The sequence below is a fragment of the Bos mutus genome, chromosome 28 (genome assembly GCF_027580195.1).
Source record: "Bos mutus isolate GX-2022 chromosome 28, NWIPB_WYAK_1.1, whole genome shotgun sequence".
NCBI classification, from domain to species: domain Eukaryota; kingdom Metazoa; phylum Chordata; class Mammalia; order Artiodactyla; family Bovidae; genus Bos; species Bos mutus.
In genome coordinates this window covers 35,708,060-35,728,278 of record NC_091644.1, presented here as the reverse complement: position 1 = coordinate 35,728,278, position 20,219 = coordinate 35,708,060, and the positions used below count along the sequence as shown (strand labels likewise).

Sequence of the window (20,219 nt, the reverse complement as noted above, 5' to 3'; positions counted from 1 at the left end):
GCCATATTTGTTTCTTAAAACCTTGTGTTTTAGTTATGTAATTATTTTTTCCCCAATACATTGAAGCAAAGCACAATACATGGTAATTGTGGCAGAAAGGAAATACCATAATGATGTATGAATACCCAGTGTATAAAGAATAAGTGATTGCATAAAGTTCTCATAGAAGTTATAAGAAAATGTCTAATTTGCAGTAGACATTTGTCTACTGAATCTAATATTTTCAGTAGATAATTATATTGGCCAGAATGGAAGTGTTTCCTAAATTACAGTTTGTAAGCTGTGTGGAAATAATTTATTTTTTTAAACGTACAATGATTCTGCTGCCAGTTAGGAAAGGGTGGTGTTTCACAAGGACAAAGATGATATAATTGAAATCCCCTAAGTAGGAAGCACTTTATGGACTATGTGAGTAATATAGCATCAATAAATTGTCATAGAAGCTAAAACCATTCTTGGAATATTTTAAAGATTTTAAAGAATTCTCATTGTGGTCAGAGATGAGCTTCTGATCAGTGTTTCTTGAGATGAAATGAAAACTTCATAAAAACACTGAGATATTAGACTTAAAAACAATTGAATCAAAAATCTGGGAGAAATACCCACTAACTCTAAGGCAGATGGAACCAGTTGGAGAAAAACCTACCTGGAGTTAACCTCTGACACACACAGATTCACCGCAGAGGCTGCACGTGGCAGGAGAGCCCAGTGTGAGCTTAATTCAATGTCAGTTTGTACGGATGTAACTGGGTACATTTTTTAAAATTTATTTATTTTTTAATTGAAGGGTAAATGTTTTACAAAATTTTGTTGTCTCCTGTCAAACCTCAACATGAATCAGTAATAGGTATACATATATCCCCTCCCTTTTGAACCTGCCTCCCGTCTCCCTCCCCATCCCACCCCTCTAGGTTGATACAGAGCCCCTGTTTCCTGAGCCATAAAGCAAATTTGTGTTGGTTATCTGTTTTACATACAGTAATGTAAGTTTCCATGTTACTCTTTCCATACATCTCACCCTCTCCTCCCCTCTCCCCATGTCCATAAGTCTATTCTCTATGTCTGTTTCTCAATTGCTGCCCTGTAAATAAATTCTTCAGTACTATTTTTGTAGATTCCATATATATGCATTAGAATACAATATTTATCTTTCTGCCTTACCTTACTCTGTATAATAGGTTCTAGGTTCATCCACATCATCAGAACTGACTCAAATGCATTCCCTTTTATGGCTGAAAGTGAAAGTGAAAGTGAAGTCGCTCAGTCGTGTCCGACTCTTTGCGACCCCATAGACTATAGCCTACCAGGCTCCTCTGTCCATGGGATTTTCCAGGCAAGAGTGCTGGAGTGGGTTGCCATCTTTTATGGCTGAGTAATATTCAATTGTGTATATGTTCTACAACTTCTTTATCTATTCATCTGTCGATGGACCTCTAGGTTGCTTCCGTGTTCCAGCTATTGTAAATACTGCTGCAGTGAACAATGGGATACATGTGTCTCTTTCAATTTTGGTTTCTTCAGGGTATATGCCTAGCAGTGGGATTGCTGGGTCATATGGTGGTTTTATTCCTAGTTTTTTAAGGAATATCCATACCATCTTCCATAATGGCTGCATCTATTTAGATTCCCACCAACAGTTCAAAGAGTTCCCTTTTCTCCACACCTTCTCTGGTATTTATTGTTTGTAGATTTTTTGATGATGGTCATTCTGACTGGTGTGAGGTGATATCTCATTGTGGCTTTGCTTTGCATTTCTCTGAGAATGAGATGTTGAACATCTTTTCATGTGTTTGTTAGCCACCTGTATGTCTTCTTTGGAGAAATGTCTGTTTAGATCTTTTTCCCACTTTTTGATTGGGTTGTTTTTCTGGCATTGAGTTGTATGAGATGCTTGTATATTTTGGAAATTAACCCTTTGTCAGTTGTTTCATTTGCTATTATTTTCTCCCACTCTGAGGGTTGTCTTTTCGCCTTGCTTAGAGTTTCCTTTGCTGTGCAAAAGCTTATAAGTTTAATCAGGTCCCACTTGTTTACTTTTGTTTTTATTTCCCTTAGTCTAGGAGGTGGGTCATAGAGGATCTTGCTTTGATTTATGTCACCGAGAGTTCTGCCTATGTTTTCCTCTAAGTTTTATAGTTTCTGGTCTTCCATTTAGGTCTTTAATCCATTTTGAGTTTATCTTTGTGTATGATGTTAGGAAGTGTTCTAATTTCATTCTTTTACATGTAGCTGTCCAGTTTTCCCAGCCCCATTTATTGAAGAGGCTGTCTTTGCCCCATTGTGTATTCTTGCCTCTTTTGTAAAAAATAAGGTACTGATAGGTGCATGGGTTTATTTCTGGACTTTCTATCTTGTTCCATTGGTCTATATTTCTGTTTTTGTGCCAGTACCATACTGTCTTGATGACTGTAGCTTTTTAGTATGATCTGAAATCAGGAAGGATGATTCCTCCAGTTCCATTCTTCTTTCTCAAGACTGCTTTGGCTATTCGGGGTCTTTGGTGTTTCCATATGATTTGGAAAAGTTTGTGTTCTAATTCTGTGAAAAATGCCATTTGATAGGGATTGCATGTTTGGTAGTATACTCATTTTCACAATATTGATTCTTCCTACCCAGGAACATGGAATATCTCTCATCTGTTTATTGTCATCTTTCATCAGTGTCCTATAATTTTCTGTGTACAGTGCTTTTGTCTCCTTAGGTAAGTTTATTCCTAGATATTTAACTCTTTTTGTTGCAGTGGTGAATAGGACTGATTCCTTAATTTCTTTTTCTGATTTTTCATTGTTAATGTATAGAAATGCAAGTGATTTCTGTGTATTGATTTTGTATCCTGCAACTTTGCTAAATTCATTGATTAGCTCTAGTAATTTTCTGATACTATCTTTAGGATTTTCTACGTACAGTATCATGTCATCTGCAAATAGTGAGAGCTTTACTTCTTTTCCAATCTGGATTCCTTCTATTTCCATTTCTTCTCTGATTGCTGTAGCTAGGACTTCCAGAACTGTGTTGAATAATAGTGGTGAAAGTGGACACGCTTGTCTTGTTCCTGATGTTAGGGGGAATGCTTTCAGTTTTTCACCATTGAGGATAATGTTTGCTCTAGACTTATCATTTATGGCCATTACTATGTTGAGGTAGGTTCCTTCTATGCCCCCCCTTTTTTTTTTAACTTTATCTTTTTTTTTTTTGCTGCTTCTTTTTTTAAAATATAAATTTATTTATTTTAATTAGAGGCTATACAATATTCTAGTGGTTCTGCCATACATTGACACGAATCCACCACGGGTGTACATGTATTCCCCATCCAGACCCTCCCTCCCACTTCCCTCCCCATCCCATCCCTCTGGGTCATCCCAGTGCACCAGCCCTGAGCACCCTGTCTCATGCATCAAACCTGGACTGACGATTCATTTCACATATGATAATATACATGTTTCAATGTCATTCTCCCAAAATCATCCCACCCTCACCCTCTCCCCCAGAGTCCAAAAGACTGTTCTATGCATCTGTGTCTCTTTTGCTGTCTCACATATAGGGTTATCGTTACCATCTTTCTAAATTCCATATATATTTGTTAGTATACTGTATTGCTGTTTTTCTTTCTGGCTTACTTCACTCTGTATAATAGGCTCCAGTTTCATCCACCTCATTAAAACGGATTCAAATGTATTCTTTTTCATGACTGAGTAATATTCCATTGTATATATGTACCATAGCTTTCTTATCCGTTCGTCTGCTGATGGACATCTAGGTGGCTTCCATGTCCTGGCTATTATAAACAATGCTGCAATGAACATTGGGGTACACGTGCCTCTTTCAATTCTGGTTTCCTTGGTGTGTATGCCCAGCAGTGGGATCGCAGGGTCATATGGCAGTTCTATTTCCAGTTTTTTAAGGAATCTCCACACTGTTCTCCATAGTGGCTGTACTAGTTTGCATTCCCACCAACAGTGTAAGAGGGTTCCCTTTTCTCCACACCCTCTCCAGCATTTATTGCTTGTAGACTTTTGGACAGCAGCCATTCTGACTGCTATGCCATTTTTTTTTTAAAGATTTTTAATTATAAATGGGTGCTGGATTTTGTCAAAGGCTTTTTCTGCATCTATTTATGGTATTTATCTTTTAGTTTGTTAATGTGGTATATCACATTGATTTGCATATATTGAAGAATCCTTTCATTCTTGGAATCAACCCAACTCGATCATGGTGTATGAACTGTTTCATACAGTTGCTGAATTCTGTTTGCTAAAATTTTGTTGAGAATTTTTGCATCAGTGATATTGGCCTGTAGTTTTCTTTTTTTGTATTGTCTTTGTTTGGTTTTGCTATCAGGGTGATGGTGGCCTCATAGGATAAGTTTGGAAGTGTTCCTATCTCTGCAGTTTTATGAAAGAGTTTTAGAAGGATAGGCATTAGCTCTTCTCTAAGTGTTCGATAGAATTCTCCTGTGAAGCCATCTGGTCCTGAGGTTTTGTTTTTGGGGAGATTTTTGATCACAGTTTCAATTTCAGTGCTTGTGATTGGGTTGTGCATAATTTCTACTTCTTCCTGGTTCAGTCTTGGAAGATTGAACTTTTCTAAGAATCTGTCCATTTCTTCCAGGTTATCCACTTTATTGCCATATAGTTGTTCATAATAGTCTCTTAAAATCCTTAGTATTTCTGCATTGTCTGTTGTAATCTCTCCTTTTTCATTTCTAATGTTCTTGATTTATTTTCTTCTGTTTTGTTTTCATAATGAGTCTGGCTAAAGGCTTGCCAATTTTGTTTACCTTCTCAAAGAACCATCTTTTAGTTTTTATTAATCTTTGGTGTTCTTTCATTTCTTTTTCATTTATTTCTGCTCTGATCTTTATGATTTCTTTCCTTCTACTGATTTTGAGGGGTTTTTTTTTTTCTTATTTTTCCAGTTGCTTTAGGTGTATAGTTAGGTTGTCTATTCATTGTTTTTCTTGTTTCTTGAGGTAAGATGTATTGCTATAACTTCCCTCTTAGAACTGCTTTTGCTGCATCCCATAGGTTTTGAGTTGTTGTGTTTTCATTGTCATTTGTTTCTAGAGGTTTTTTGATTTCCCTTTTATTTTGTTCAGTAACCTGTTGGCTATTTAGAAGTGTATTGTTTAATCTTCATGTATTTGTGTTTTTTGCTGTTTTGTCCTTGTAATTGATATGTAGTCTCATAGAATTGTGGTCGGAGAAGATGTTTGATATGATTTCAATTTTCTTAAATTTACTGTGGTTTGATTTGTGACCCAAGATGTGGTCTATCCTGGAGAATGTTCCATGTGCACTTGAGAAGAAGGTATATTCGTCTGCATTTTGATGGAATGTCCTGAAGATATCAGTGAGATCCATCTCATCTAATGTATCATTTAAGACTTGTGTTTCCTTATTAGTTTTATGTTTTGATGATCTGTCCACTGGTTGAGTGGGGTGCTAAAATCTCCTACTATTATTGTATTACTGTCAATTTCTCCTTTTATGTCTGGTAGTGGTTGCCTTATGTATTAAGGTGCTCCTATGTTGGGTGCATAGATATTTACAATTGCTATGTCTTCCTCTTGGATTGGTCCCTTGATCATTATGTAGTATCCTTCCTTATCTCTTGTAATCTTTATTTTAAGGTCTATTTTGTCTGATATGAGGATTGCTACTCCAGCTTTCTTTTGCTTCCCATTTGCAGGGAATATTTTTTTCCATCCTCTCACTTTCAGTCTATATGTGTATTTAGGTATGAAGTGGGTTTCTTATAGACACCATATATGTGGGTCTTGTTTTTGTATCCATTCGGCCAGCCTGTGTCTTTTGGTTGGAGCATTTAATCCATTTACATTTCAAGTAATTATTGCCATTTTCTTAATTGTTTGTGGTTGATTTTGTAGACCTTTTTTCTTCCCTTGTATTTCTTGACTATATAAGTCCCTTTAACATTTGTTGTAAAGCTGGTTTGGTGGTACTGAGTTCTCTTAACTTTTGCTTGTCTGAAAAGCTTTTTATTTCTCCGTCAATTTTGAATGATATCTTTGATGGGTGCAGTCATCTTGGTTGTAGATTTTTCCCTTTCAGTGTTTTAAATATATCCTGCAGTTCCCTTCTGGTCTGCAGAGTTTCTGCTGAAAGATCAGCTGTCAAGTGTATGGGGTTTCCCTTGTATTTACTTGCTGCTTCTCCCTTGCTGCTTTTAATATTCTTTCTTTGTGTTTAGTCTTTGTTAGTTTGATTCATATGTGTCTTGGCATATTTCTCCTAGGGGTTTATCCTGTATGGAACTCTTTGTGCCTCTTGGACTTGATTGGCTATTTTCTTTTCCATGTTGGGGGAATTTTCAACTATAATCTCTTCAAACATTTTCTCATACCTTTCTTTTTCTCTTCTTCTTTTGGGGCCTGTGTGATTTGAATGTTGGCATTTTTGATATTGTCCCAGAGGTCTTTGAGACTATCCTAAATTCTCTTCATTCTTTCTATTTTATTCTGCTCTTGAGAGGTTGTTTATACCATTTTATCTTCCAGCTCACTGAATCATTCTTCTGCTTCAGATATTCTGCTATTGATTCCTTCTAGAGTATTTTTAATTTCAATAATTGTATTTTTTGTCTCTGTATGTTTATTCTTTAATTCTTCTAAGTCTTTGTTAATTGATTCTTGGATTTTCTCCATTTTGTTTTCAAGGTTTTTCATCATCTTTACTATGATTTTTCTGAATTCTTTTTCAGGCAGTTTGCCTATTTCCTCTTCATTTATTTGGACTTCTGTGTTTCCAGTTTGTTCTCTGATTTGTGTAGTATTTCTCTGCCTTTTCATTATTTTTTTTTAAACTAATTGTGTTTTAGGTCTCCTTTTCCCAGGCTTCAAGGTTGAATTCTTTCTTCCTTTTGGTTTTCTGCTCTACTAAGGTTGATCCAGTAGTTTGTGTAAGCTTCCTATAGAGTGAGATTTTTGCTGAGTTTTTTTGTTTGTTTGTTTTCTTGTGTTTCCCCTGATGGGCAAGGCTGAGTGAGGTGGTAATCCTGTCTGCTCATGATTGGGTTTGTATTTTTGTTTTGTTTGTTATTTAGATGAGGGGTCCTGCACAGGGTGCTACTGGTGGTTGGGTGATGCCAGGTCTTGTATTCACGTGGTTTCCTTTGTATGAGTTCTCACTATTTGATACTCCCTAGAGTTAGTTCTCCGGAGAAGGCAATGGCGCCCCACTCCAGTACTCTTGCCTGGAAAATCCTATGGACAGAGGAGCCTGGTAGGCTGCAGTCCATGAGGTCGCTAAGAGTCAGACACGACTGAGTGACTTCACTTTCACTTTTCAGTTTCATGCATTGGAGAAGGAAATGGCAACCCACTCCAGTGTTCTTGCCTGGAGAATCCCAGGGACGTGGGAGCCTGGTGGGAGGCCATCTATGGGGTCGCACAGAGTCGGACACGACTGAAGCGACTTAGCAGCAGCAGCAGCAGCAGCAGAGTTAATTCTCTGGTAGTCTAGAGTTTTGGAGTCAGTGGTCCCACTCCAATGGCTCAGGGCTTGATCTCTGGTCAGGAACAAAGATTCCACAAGTGTTCTGTTTTGGCATTAAATGATATTAAAACAAATGCCCCCAAACAAGAAAGCAAAGACGAACCCCAGACAAATGGCCATTATGAAATCAGGAAAATAATAATTAAAATAATGGAATATACACATATACTTACATACCCATAAGCAAAATCAAAGCAGTCCAGCCAAAATAAGGTAGAGTACCCAGTGAACAAAGGAAATCAAAATTTATATCTACCACTTAGATACAAAACTACCTAAAGCACAAACTGGAAAACAAAACTAAAGCAAGGTGCCAAGTAGGGAATAAAGCAAGGAAAACAAAACTAACAAATATGTTGAGAGGAAAGGAAAGAAAGAAAAGAAAGAACAAATAGATATATAAAGTTAAACAGGTATAGATAAAGAAGATTTATATAAATTAAAGATTAACCGCAAGGAGGAAAGAACAGTAGGAAAGGCATAAATGTAGAACAAATATAATAGGATTAAAAATTATAAAAAAAAAAAAAAAAAAAAAAAGAAGAATGAAAAAAAAAAAGGAAAACTCCACAGAACTGCAGAAGCCCAACGTAGAGGCAGAGTTTTATAATGACAATAAAAATTGTGACTGAATACACCCATATATGGCTTCCCTGGTGGCTCAGACAGTAAAGCATCTGCCTGGAATGTGGGAGACCCAGGTTTGATCCCTGGGTCGGGAAGATCTCTGGAGAAGGAAATGGCAACCCACTCCAGTATCTTTGCCTGGAGAATCCCATGGACGGAGGAGCCTGGTAGGCTACAGTCCACGGGGGTCGCAAAGAGTCAGACAGGACTTAGCTACTTCACTTTCACTTTCATACCCATGTACATATTCACTTATAAGCAAAATCAAAACAGTCCCACAAAAATAAAGTACAATAGATTGACCTGGCATACAAAGAAACTAAAAATTTTATCTATCAGTTAAGAACAAAACTAACTGTAGCACGAACTGGAAAAGAAAACTAAAGCAAGGTGCCAAGTGGGGAATAAAGCAATGAAAACAAAACTAACAAATGTTTTGAGAGGAAAGGAAAGAAAGAATAGATATGCAAAGTTAGATAGAGGTGCTTAAAAAAGATTTATATACCTTACAGATTAACTCCAAGGGGAAAAGAATAGTAGGAAAAGCAAACAAAGGAATAAATGTAGAAAAATAATAATAGGTTTAAAAATATTAGAATTAAAAAAGAATAAAGGAAAAAAAAGTGGAAGAAGAAAGCAAAAAAAAAAAAAAAAAGGAAAACTCCACAGAAGTGCAAAAGCCCTATGTAGAGGCAGAGGTTTATGACAGTAAAAAATGTGACTGAGAAAAAAAAAAGCTCAAAAGCTGAATTAGATTTCATAGTGCCAGTAAAATCGACAACTACAATAGCGGGGGAAAAAAAAAAAAAAAAGAAAAAATGTAAAAAATCCCAAAGAATCTACAGAATAATTCAAAACATAAGAATAATAAATATTTTTCTTGAGTCACTGCTGTCAGAGTCCTTCCCCTCGCTGGGAGTGACAGTCCACTCACCTCCCTCAGATGCCCTCCAACTCTGTGATGGTCTCTGGACCTGCTGTGGGGCAGCTCAGATTCTACTCTGGTTCTACTCCTGTGTGTTCTTGCCTCCAATGTCCACACCTATCAGAACTGGTGTGTTTTCTTTTGTGGGAGCTCTCAGTGTCCTTTTCCATATTCCTTAGACACAGAGTCTGCGTAGTTGATGGTGTGGATTTAATCTGCAGCTTGTATAGCTGGTAGGAAGGTTTTGGGTCTCTTCCTTAGCCACACTGCCCCTGGGTTTCAATTGTGGGTTCATCTCCACCTCTGCATGCGGGTCGTCTACTAAGGTTTGCTCCTGAGGCTGCCCTGGAGGGCCTGCGTTTGCCCCAGTGCGGGCCACGTGTGGACGTGGTGCAGCTGCTTGCGTTGCAGGGGCTCTGGCAGCACCCGGTACTCAGGGGAGTTGATAGCTAGGGCAGCATGAAATATAGTGCTTTAGAAGGGTTTGGCAATCAGTACTGGCCAGTATGCTCCAGTATTCTTGCCTGGAGGACCCCGTTGACACAGAAGCCTGGCAGGCCACAGTCCACAGGGTTGCAAAGAGTTGGACACGACCGAAGTGACCCTGCCTGCATAGACCCAAGACTTTTTTTTTTGCCTGTGGCAGTTCTGCCCCAGTGAGAGTTGAGCATGAAGGTGGCACAGCTGCTTGGCTTGCAGGGATCCTGGCGGCACCAAGTGTGCAGGGACACAGACTGCCTCTGCCGTGGGAGTTATGCCCTCTTAGACTCTTTTTTCGAGTCTCTTGTAGCTGGTGATCAGAAGGTCTCTTTCGCCAGTCTTTCTCCATAGCTCTGCCCATTCAGGAACTTACAGGGCTCCCTTGCCTGGGGTCGTTCTCTGTTGTTAGGCGCATCAGGCATATAGAGGAGCCACCCTGGCTGGGCTCCTACTCTGTAGATCAGCGCATCAGGCATTTAAAGGGGTACCCTGGGAGGTCCGACTCTATAGTTAAGTGCATCAGGTGTTTGATGGGACAGCCTCTCTGTTGTTCAGCTGCCAGTGGTGGCATGTGGGGAGAGAAAGGCTATGGTGATGGCTCCACCCTCTACGTGTGACTCAGCAGTATCACCTTGCTTCCATGGCTGCCTGGCTTTCCTCCACTGGCATTTCCCACCAGTCTCCTCCCTCACATCCCCCAATCCGTCTCTCTACAGTCAATAGCAGCCCTCACCCTGGCATTGCTCCACAATACCTAAATTCCAGCTCCCAGCTACTGTGCCTTCTAGGAGACCTGCATACCTGTCTGGGCTATGTATGGCTGCAACAAGGACTGTCTGATTCTCATTCCATTTAGGCTGACACAGATCACCTGTTTCACTCTCAGCCTTAAATGTTTCTCCTCTGACTCAGACAATTGCCCCCCTGTGGGGTTGGACCCCTGCTTCAGTTCCCCCACCCGCCGAGGGTAGGTCCAGTCCTACTAACACTCCTGTTCCCCGCCCCCGCCCCACCAGTTCCTTTGTCCTACCGGTTTTGCGTGGTTCTATATATTCTTTTCCACTGGTCAGGTACTCCTGTCTGCTCTCAGCTATTGTTCTGCATGCACTTCTGGGTCTGAAGGTGTATTCCTGTTGTATCCATGGGGAGAGATGTACTCTACATCCACCTACTCCTCCGCCATCTCATTCTCTCTGTTTCTGGGTATTTTAAGAGGAGGATGAGGCAATAGATAGGGGCACATAGGGTGTCAATTGAGTAAGGAAAGTGAAGAATTTCAAAGGGTTTTTCAGTGTAAATATTGATTAGGCCTGCTGTGTCTGCTAGCTGGCAAGTACTGAAGGCAGGATTGTCTACTTCCAGAGAGACTGGGAGACAGGGATGTCATCCTTTCTGATGATTGCATTTCAAAGGGATAGCTTTCAGGTACTTGAGAAATGTAGTCTTGAGCTGTTGAAGATACTAGTATATCTGAAAAGGACAGAAGAATGATTCATATTTGTGAGATCTTTTAGTATATGCTTTAAGAAAGGGTGGTGGGATCTATTGTCAGGTGTTGGCTAAAACAAACTAAATACTTTTAGTAGCCCTGAGCTTTCATGTGAAGGCCCTTTTAGGGGGTCTAGAGTGGCACTGAGTCATTAGAAACTGTGTTTGAGACTTCCCTGGTAATCCAGTGGTCAGGACTCTGCATGCCCAGTGCAGGAATGTGAGTTTGGTGGGGGCAGGGATGAACAAAATCATCTTTGAGTCTTTGATTTTTACAGGCCAAGGTTGAGGCCTAGTTGAAAAGAGGATATAGAGGCGCCTGGGGAGAATTTGGTCAAAGAGTGAGTCTTTGTCATTTTGTACTGATTTGTATATTTAGACAGGCATAAACTTCCCTGGAGGTATAGTCATTCCAGCCTGATTGAGTTTACTAAAAGACAGCTTGCCTTTGAATATGCTCAGTTCTCTACCTGAAACATCCTTGCATAATTCTTCACCTAAAGGAAGCCTGCTCAGCCTTTAGGCAGCTCTCAAATATGTGAAGCTCTCCTGTATTTATTTGCATCCCCTCCTCTCTGAAAAGATCACTCTTTTTTTCTTTTCTCAGTATCTTCCCTCCTTTCTTTCTCTCCCTGTCCACCTCCTCCTCCCTTTCCTCCCTCCCTTTCTCTTCCTTTCTCTCTTACTCATATATTCCTTCTACTGACCCTCTTGCTGCTAAATCACTTGGCCCTTTACATTTTCTTTTTGAACCTATTGATTAATAACCAGGAAAAAACCTGCAGAAGGAGGCAATATCCCATCCATCTTACATCTCAAGTTCATAATACATTTTTGCAGGAAGTAGATGGTTAATAAATGTTGGTTGATTTTTTAACTGATTTTCCTTCTTTGGACTGATGACCTAATTAATACTGATGTATCTATTTTGACAATGCACCAATTCATTTGGCTTTTTTTTTTTTTAATCCTATTTTACCTTCCAGTGAATGCATAGACATAGTCTTCCTGCTGCCAGAAATTAATGTTTAAGCCTATCTGAAAAGGCTCCCTACTGTAGGATTTCAACTATATGACATTCTGGAAAAGGCGAAACTATGGAGACAGTAAGAGAATCAGTGGTTGCCAGGTGTTATGGGGAGGATGGGATGAATACATGAAACACAGAGAACTTTTAGGGCAGTGGAACTGTTGCAAGAGGGAGCCCTTCAAGGGCTTTAGAGTGAGCTCTTGTCTAACACTCCAGAAATGAGTTGTCTAAGGAGACACACGTGCTGACAAAGCAAGACACTTTATTGGGAAGGGACACCCTGGCAGAGAGCAGCAGGGTAACGGACCTGAAGAACACTGCTTTGCCACATAGCTTGTAGCTCTCAGTCTCAGATTTTATGGTAATGAGATTAGCCTCTGGGTTGTTCGTGGCCAGTCATCTTGCTTGGCCTGTATTTGGTCTGACTCAGGGCCTTCTTGTTGGCATGTGCATCTCTCAGCCAAGACGGATTGCAGCGTGAAGAGTTCTCGAAAGTTGGTAGGACGTATTACAGGCTGGCGTGTCCTCCCTCCATTTGACGGCTCCCAAATTCTTCGTTAATTTTTGGCAGCAGGACCATGTTTCTTACTGGGACCCCCTGTTGCGAGACAACTCCTCCAAGTGGTTATCATCATGTTTGGCCAAGGCAGGTGATTTTGGTCAGTGGTTCCCTTACAAAACTACTCTGTATGACACTGTAATGGTGGATACAAATCATTTGCCAAAACTCATAAAAAGTACAGCACCAAGAGTGAACTCTAATGTGTAAACTCTGGACTTCTGGTGATAAGATAGCATTTCAGTATAGATGCACTGATTGTGACAAGTGTTCCCACTCCTGTAGGGGAACCTACTATTCCTGTGTAACCTACTAGTTCTTTAGGGGAACAAACAGAATAAAGTCTGGGCTGGGTACCTGGTGGATTTCATCTGTATTTGTAATAATTTATCTCTTAGCTGGGTGTTGAAACATTTCTTGTTTATTGTAATACTTTTATACTATTTTGCATTTCTGAAGTTTCCATTAGAAAATAGCTTATGGAAGATTATTGTTGATTCATAGCCAGGACATTTAAAAAATGCTCAGTAAACACTCAAGTAATTAAACTGGGATTTGATGTCATGAATAATAATTTTTTGTCTTGTTAGAATTACATTTTCAAGGTTATGCCTTAGAAGCATGCAGCAGTAATTGCCTTACTGGAAATTACTGTAATTCATGGTTTAGTGTGGGAGTAGGAGAAGGCAGTGGCACCCCACTCCAGTACTCTTGCCCGGAAAATCCCATGGGTGGAGGAGCCTGGTAGGCTGCAGTCCATGGGGTCGCTAAGAGCCGGACACGACTGAGTGACTTCACTTTCACTTTGACTTTTCACTTTCTTGCATTGGAGAAGGAAATGGCAGCCCAGTCCAGTGTTCTTGCCTGGAGAATCCCAGGGACAGGGGAGCCTGGTGGGCTGCCATCTGTGGGGTCGCACAGAGTCGGACACGACTGAAGCGACTTAGCAGCAGCAGCAGCAGCAGCAAGACATTCAACTTGGTGAAGAGGAATATAGAAGTAGAGAACTATATTGTACTAGAGAACTATATTGTACTAGAGAACAATATTGCAACTACGAGAAATAACCAGCTATGCTTTGGGCTCACTGTTCAGGCCATTAGTAACTAAAGTGCATAAGCCTCATTTTTCATAAAACATATGACCTAAGTCGGATTTCAGGATTCATCCAGTCTCCCATACTTATGAGATGCTGACCGTGTGTTGCATTCATTTCTAATTTTTCCAAAGTGTCTCAATATTTTTTTCAATGCCCTGTTCCAGGAAGCTGCCGCCAATCAATTGCACCTGAAATGAAACTGATTTACCATCCTGGGTTAGTTGATAAGCTTAGTGATAAGCTAAGTTATGCTTTTGTAAGAAAAAAATATGAACCCCCAAACCTCAGTGGTTTAATTCGTGTACATGTCCAACACTGGTTAGGAGTTCGACTCCAGTTGGTCATGTAGTAGCCCAAGGTAACTACCCTTCCACCTCTAGAATGACTTTATTTACCATGGCAGGGAAGAAAAGAGTACAGAGGACTGACTTCCTTTTTGAGTGTTTTTTTTTTTTTAAAGAGACACATGTCAAGTCTGCTTCCAGCTAATTGCTCACAGCTAATGAGCTGATCCTCCCAGGCGGCACTAGTGGTAAAGAACCCACCTGCCAATGCAGGAGACATGAGGCACAGACTCAGTCTCTGGGTCAGGAAGATCCCCTGGAGGAAGGCATGGCAACCCACTCCACTATTCTTGCCTGAAGAATCCTATAGACAGAGGAGTCTGGAGGGCTACAGTCCGTAGTTAGGAAGAGTTGGACACAACTGAAGTGACTTAGCACGCACGCATGTGGAGACAGGAAGTCAGTCTTTATTTTTGTGTCATAAGTGCTTTCTAGGGTCCAGTACATGATGTTTATGGAACTATAGGAAGGTCATCTTGCTCAGTGATAAAGAGATGCCAAAGTCAAACCCTGCAGGGTAAGTCCAGTTATTTGGAGGAAGAACCTGGAGGTTAGTAGACCGTGGCTATACAGAAAGCATAATTAGAGGTACACAGAGGATAGTTCACCCCTAAGAAAGGAACAATACCTAAATGTGTTTGTGTTATCCTTGGGTTTGCTCTTTGGAGAAACACAGAAATGTAGTAATAGGTTCATTTCTCATAAATATATACTTACCTACTATCTGAGATGCATTCTTAAGGTTTAAGTCGGTTTACTAAAGGTAATCAGACACATTTGGAATGATTTTAGAATGCAGTCAACTTCTGAGATATGTTTTTTTTTTTTAATATTGACATTATAAAATGCCATTTTACATATTTAAAATGTAATATATTCCATTTCACTCAAGGAGTTGACTGCTTGCATTTAATGTCTCCTCTGCATTAAATGTCTCCTCTTTTTATTTCAGATAAAGTGAAATAGGTAATATGAATAAGCAATAAGTTAAATAGTTTAAAATCAGTAAATTAAGGTAATGAGTTTACTAGTATTCAGTTTGATGGCTGTCCTTATGGATCTACCCATAAGAAATGGTGAGCCCTGTTTTCTAAAAATTTGTTTCAAGTTTAATTTTTTTATTCATTTTTGATGTAGAGATATGCTCAAGTAATTTTTCCTCAATACTAATGAGTATATTATATAGTATTGGCAATTTTCAGACCTAGCTGGGTAAAATGATAGAGGCTTTTAGAAATAACTTTAATACGTTTTCTTACTTAATATTTGATGAGTAAAAAGTGAATTGAATTAAAATACAAATATTATTTACCTTAGTTGGATGAAATTAATGGCTCATTAATGTTTAAAGCTAAAGCTTACTTTATTAAGGAGACTTCTAAGGCAGTGTTTGTTGATCTTGCTTTGGTGTGACAGGCACATGGGTTGGCACCATAGTATTTGTATTATAAATTCAACCAATGAAATAAAATATAATAAAACTTAAGTATGGAGCCACCTTTAAATTTCAAAAGAACTTTTAGGACTTTAAGCTCATAGTGGCTTAAAGTGTCTATTATGAAGATGGAACATGACTATGAATTTAGAAGCACTATTGGATATGTAAATAAAATGTTTTATTTGATTAATAAAATACATTTAAATACAGTATATGCAATTCTTATGCACACAATTATATGCATAAGCATACATGTCCAAGATGTGTAAGTTATTTAGAATCAGAAATGTATAGTGGTTACACTTATTCCTTTTTATAATCCCTAATCCCAGGCTCACAAGTGGGCAACCACTGAATTATGTGTTGGAGATTTTAAGAAGGGTTGATTAACCTAGGGTGCAAAGTCTTTGTGTGAAGAGTTAGTGAAATAGTATTAAAGAGTATGGGACTTTTCAGGTGGGGAGGGGGACTGGACATGGAAATGACCTAAAAAAATGTTCTTCTAAAAATTGTGCTTACAGTGTTTGGAATAAAAATGGAGGCAGAAAAGCCAGAAGAAGGGAGGGAGGATTACTTCTTAGAGTCATCTTGAGTATAGTGCAATGAAAAGTCTTAATCTGCATTAGTACAAGAGGGTTGGGGTACAGAAAAACTGGAAAAAAATAAACTATAGCTGAACTTGATGGTATATTTCACATTGCTAGCAAAATTCACATGAAGTTGAAATTAAATTCCTTAAACTCAGAGAAATATAACATATAGTATCTTAGATAATATGAAGCAACATTGAAATATGGGTTGTTTGCATTTTAATTATTGCTAAGCTGCTAAGTCGCTTCAGTCGTGTCTGTCTCTGTGCGACCCCATAGACGGCCTCCTACCAGGCTCCTCTGTCTCTGGGATTCTCCAGGCAAGAACACTGGAGTGGGTTGCCATTTCCTTCTCCAATGCATGAAAGTGAAAAGTGAAAGTGAAGTCGTTCAGTTGTGTCTGACTCTTAGCCACCTCATGGACTGCAGCCCACGAGGCTCCTCCGTCCATGGGATTTTCCAGGCAAGAGTACTGGAGTGGGGTGCCATTGCCTTCTCCGTTTAATTATTGAAAATGTCATAATTTATCCTGTATAATTAACACCAGGTAGAGTTTGGAGGTACTATAATTTCTGGAACATTTTAAACATTGTAGTGTAATATGTTAATATTCTTTACTGCCAAGAATTTCCATGAAAATTGTCTAAAATGAATGTCTGCTTGAGATTTTTCAGTAAATGTGATAATTTTCTGTAAAACGGAAAAATGTCAATGCCATGAAATTCATAGAATTTAATTGTGTTTAAATTCTTTAAATTCATTCATTTAGTTAACACTTTATTGAGTGCCTTCTTTGTGCTCAGCAATATCTGGACTCGTGGTGATAGAGTGGTGATTGAAGTAGTTTCTCATCTTGTGATCTTTCATTCTGGTGAATGAAGACAGAAAATAAACAATTTAGTTAACAATCAGCAATAGCAGCGATATGTGCTATGGAAGATAATGTGGTGGTAATTGAGAGGATAGCTCTCTTAGATTGGTTTAATCATAGAAGACTTCTCTGTGAATAGCTAGAGGGAACTTTGGATGTAGCAGAAGGAGCAGTGTAGGCAGATGGATGGGATGGTTCAAGGACTCTAAGGTGAGAATGAGCGTGGACTGTTGCAAGAACAGTAAGAGGCTAGTATGGTTTGAATCTAGCAGGTCAAGTGGATAAGTGACATGATAAAATGTCAGAGAGATAGGCAAGGACCAGACCATCATGGGCTTTGCAAGCTAGGGAACAAGATTTGGGTAAAGACAATAGGAGTAATTGGATTCAGAATCTTTATTGCATTAGGTTTGAGAGGTAAGGGGGGAAAAGGAATCAAAGATGTTTGTATTTGAGTATATTGTTGAGATGAGGAAGATTGGTGGAAGGCATAGAGAAAGGAAGACATTAATATTAAGAGTTTTATTTTGACTATGTTGGATTTATGACATCAAGTAGAGATGTCACATAAGCAGCTTAATGTCAGCCTGGAGTCCTAAGGAGAGATCACGTCTCATGACATATTAATAGATTTGAGAGTCATTGGGTTATATTGTGATATTCAAAACCATGAGTTTGGGTGAAAATCCCCCGAGGGATTTGTGAATGTAGAAGAAAGGGCTCTCATGTTGAGTAAATCAGAGAAGAATGGCTCAGCAAAGGAGATAGTTTTTCCGGTCTTCTAAGAATATAAATATCTTTCTTGGTATCTTTTTCATTGAAACAAACTAGAACAGCTGTGAGTTTAATAGTGTACAAAGTCATAGAAGACTAAAATGTAAATGCCATATATAGTTGAATTTTAGTGGTAGCTGTTTTATTGCTGGAAAAGTGAATGATGAACATGAAAATAAAATCACAACTTTAGAAATTATTGAAGAAATGCACATATTTGGAAAAAGTAAAGAATGTGAAGGGAACAAAACAGTTGTCAAGAAATACAAATGATAAAATGAAAGATATAATTAATAGTCCTATTTCCTCTGTGGGAGAGGAAAGAGAAAGGAAACTAATAGAAAATTCTATCCTGGAAATAGAAATACGTGAGGGGGGATGAACATTGATGTGTAAAGAAAAGGAGGGAAATGAATAAAAGAAGACAAAGCCATGAGGCTGGTCCTTAGATTTAAATAACTGGAGGAGGGATGGAAGTAATCTTTGTGCTCTGCTCTACCAAACTGCAGGAACAGACACGGCTTAAACTTTTCAGTGTGTCTTAACACTGACTGATGACTTACATATAGGTTGAAATCACATGTCATTTTTAAAATAGCCTCCCTACAGAAAAGTAAGGTAAAGGGAGGCATTAGGTTGAAAGATGTGGGTGAACCCAGGAAAAATAAGTACTTCAAACAATTTTAAAGCATTTTTAGGAGAATCACATCAGTTGGGAGTATATAATAATGGTTTGATTTAGAATAGGTTTGAAGCACCCTTAAATATCAACAATAACTTTAATTTTGAAGTTCCTTAGTTTAAAAAAAGTATTCTGGAACTCATATTGAGAATTTCACTGTGAAATTCTCAATATGAAACAAGTATTTGTAATTAATTGGAAGCACTCAAATACAGATTTAATAATTGTGTGCTAAGTTGCTTCAGTCACGTCTGACTGTTTGCAACCCTGTGGACTGTAGCCTGCCGGGCTCCTCGGCACATGGGATTCTCCAGGCAAGAATACTGGAGTGGGTTTCCATTTCCTCCACTAGGGGATCTTCCCAACCCAGGGATCAAACCTGCTTCTCTTTTGTCTCCTGCATTGGCAGGCATATTCTTTACTACTAGAGCCACCTGGGAAGCCCCAAGTTTAGTAACACACACACACACACACACACACATATACGTGTATATGTAAAACAATGATGCTTCTGATGCCTTTGAATCATTTATTCTTCAGGAGCACATTATATCATTCTCTTAACCAATCAAATTCTTCTTTGTGGTCACTTGACCTCGGACGCACACATTCATTCATCAACTCTGCCACCATCTGGATGCAGGTGCGGTGCTGCATACTAAAGCAGAAAGATAAAGGCGAGATTCCTGACCTCAGGAGGAAATGGTTCCTAGCAGGGATTCTAATCATCCAGGGCTGACCTATGAGGACTCAAAATCTGTGGAAGTTGTAGCCACAATTACAAATACATACATTTTTCATCAGGTTAATGATGGGGTCTGTGACCAGAAAAAAAAAAATACTAAGAGCCATTGTTCTAGACTTTACAGATGTAATATGTGACTGACTTGGTGACACAGTGTTATTTTAAGTTTTGCTTTTCAATTCTTCTAATCTAAGGGAATCAGAATTCTTAATCTTTGATTGGCTTCATTCTGTTTTCTTGAGGGCATCCATCAGCACCAGTATAACAGCAACGTAATAGAGTGAATGACGATAATTTTCATATAGATAGAAGGAAAAATATTTTTGTAAGATTCACTTTTATCTTGTTTTTGTGTCATATTTGAGTGCCTCTGATAAACTATTCAGCATTTGCATAAATGTGCTCAGATATATACTATTCACGGGGTTCTCAAGGCAAGAATACTGAAGTGGTTTGCCATTCCCTCCTCCAGTGGACCACATTCTGTCCGAACTCACCACCATGACCCGTCCATCTTGGGTGGCCCTACGTGGCATGGCTCATGGTTTCATTGAGTTGGACAAGGCTGTGGTCCATGTGATCAGTTTGATTAGTTTCCTGTGATTGTGGTTTCATTTCATTTCAGTGATTGGGGTTTTCATATAACCTTTATGGGTATAAATAAAACCTGAAAACCCCTTTAAAATTTTGGGGAAAAAAGATATTTCTTTTAGTCAAAATCATAAACACTTAAAGTACAGTTCTTAGAGTTTTTTTTTTTTTTTATCATGTGATCTACATAGGTTTTGCTCTAAACTCAGAGTTGGTCTTAGCTTAAATTCTTAAAATATTGTCAACTTTTCTGTTTCCTCCTCTTTAGTCGGCTGGTGGAATTGTAATCATTGGTCAGAATGTTTTTAACCTAATGTGACTTTCAGAAGGTGATCTTTTGCTGAAGGAAATGATCTGGGGATGAAACTTACTCTGAGTATGGAAGAAAAGAATAAGGTTTAAATCGTGAAAGGTTAATAATAAACAGAAGGAATTATACAAAATGAGATTATTAGGTTAGGG

At 38.8% G+C, this 20,219-nt stretch overlaps 1 protein-coding gene across 1 annotated transcript in view; it reads left to right on the top strand.

Moving 5' to 3' along the window:
• RYR2 (ryanodine receptor 2) overlaps positions 1-20,219 on the top strand; it is an 819,609-nt gene that overhangs the window by 233,803 nt on the left and 565,587 nt on the right. The window lies entirely within an intron of this gene.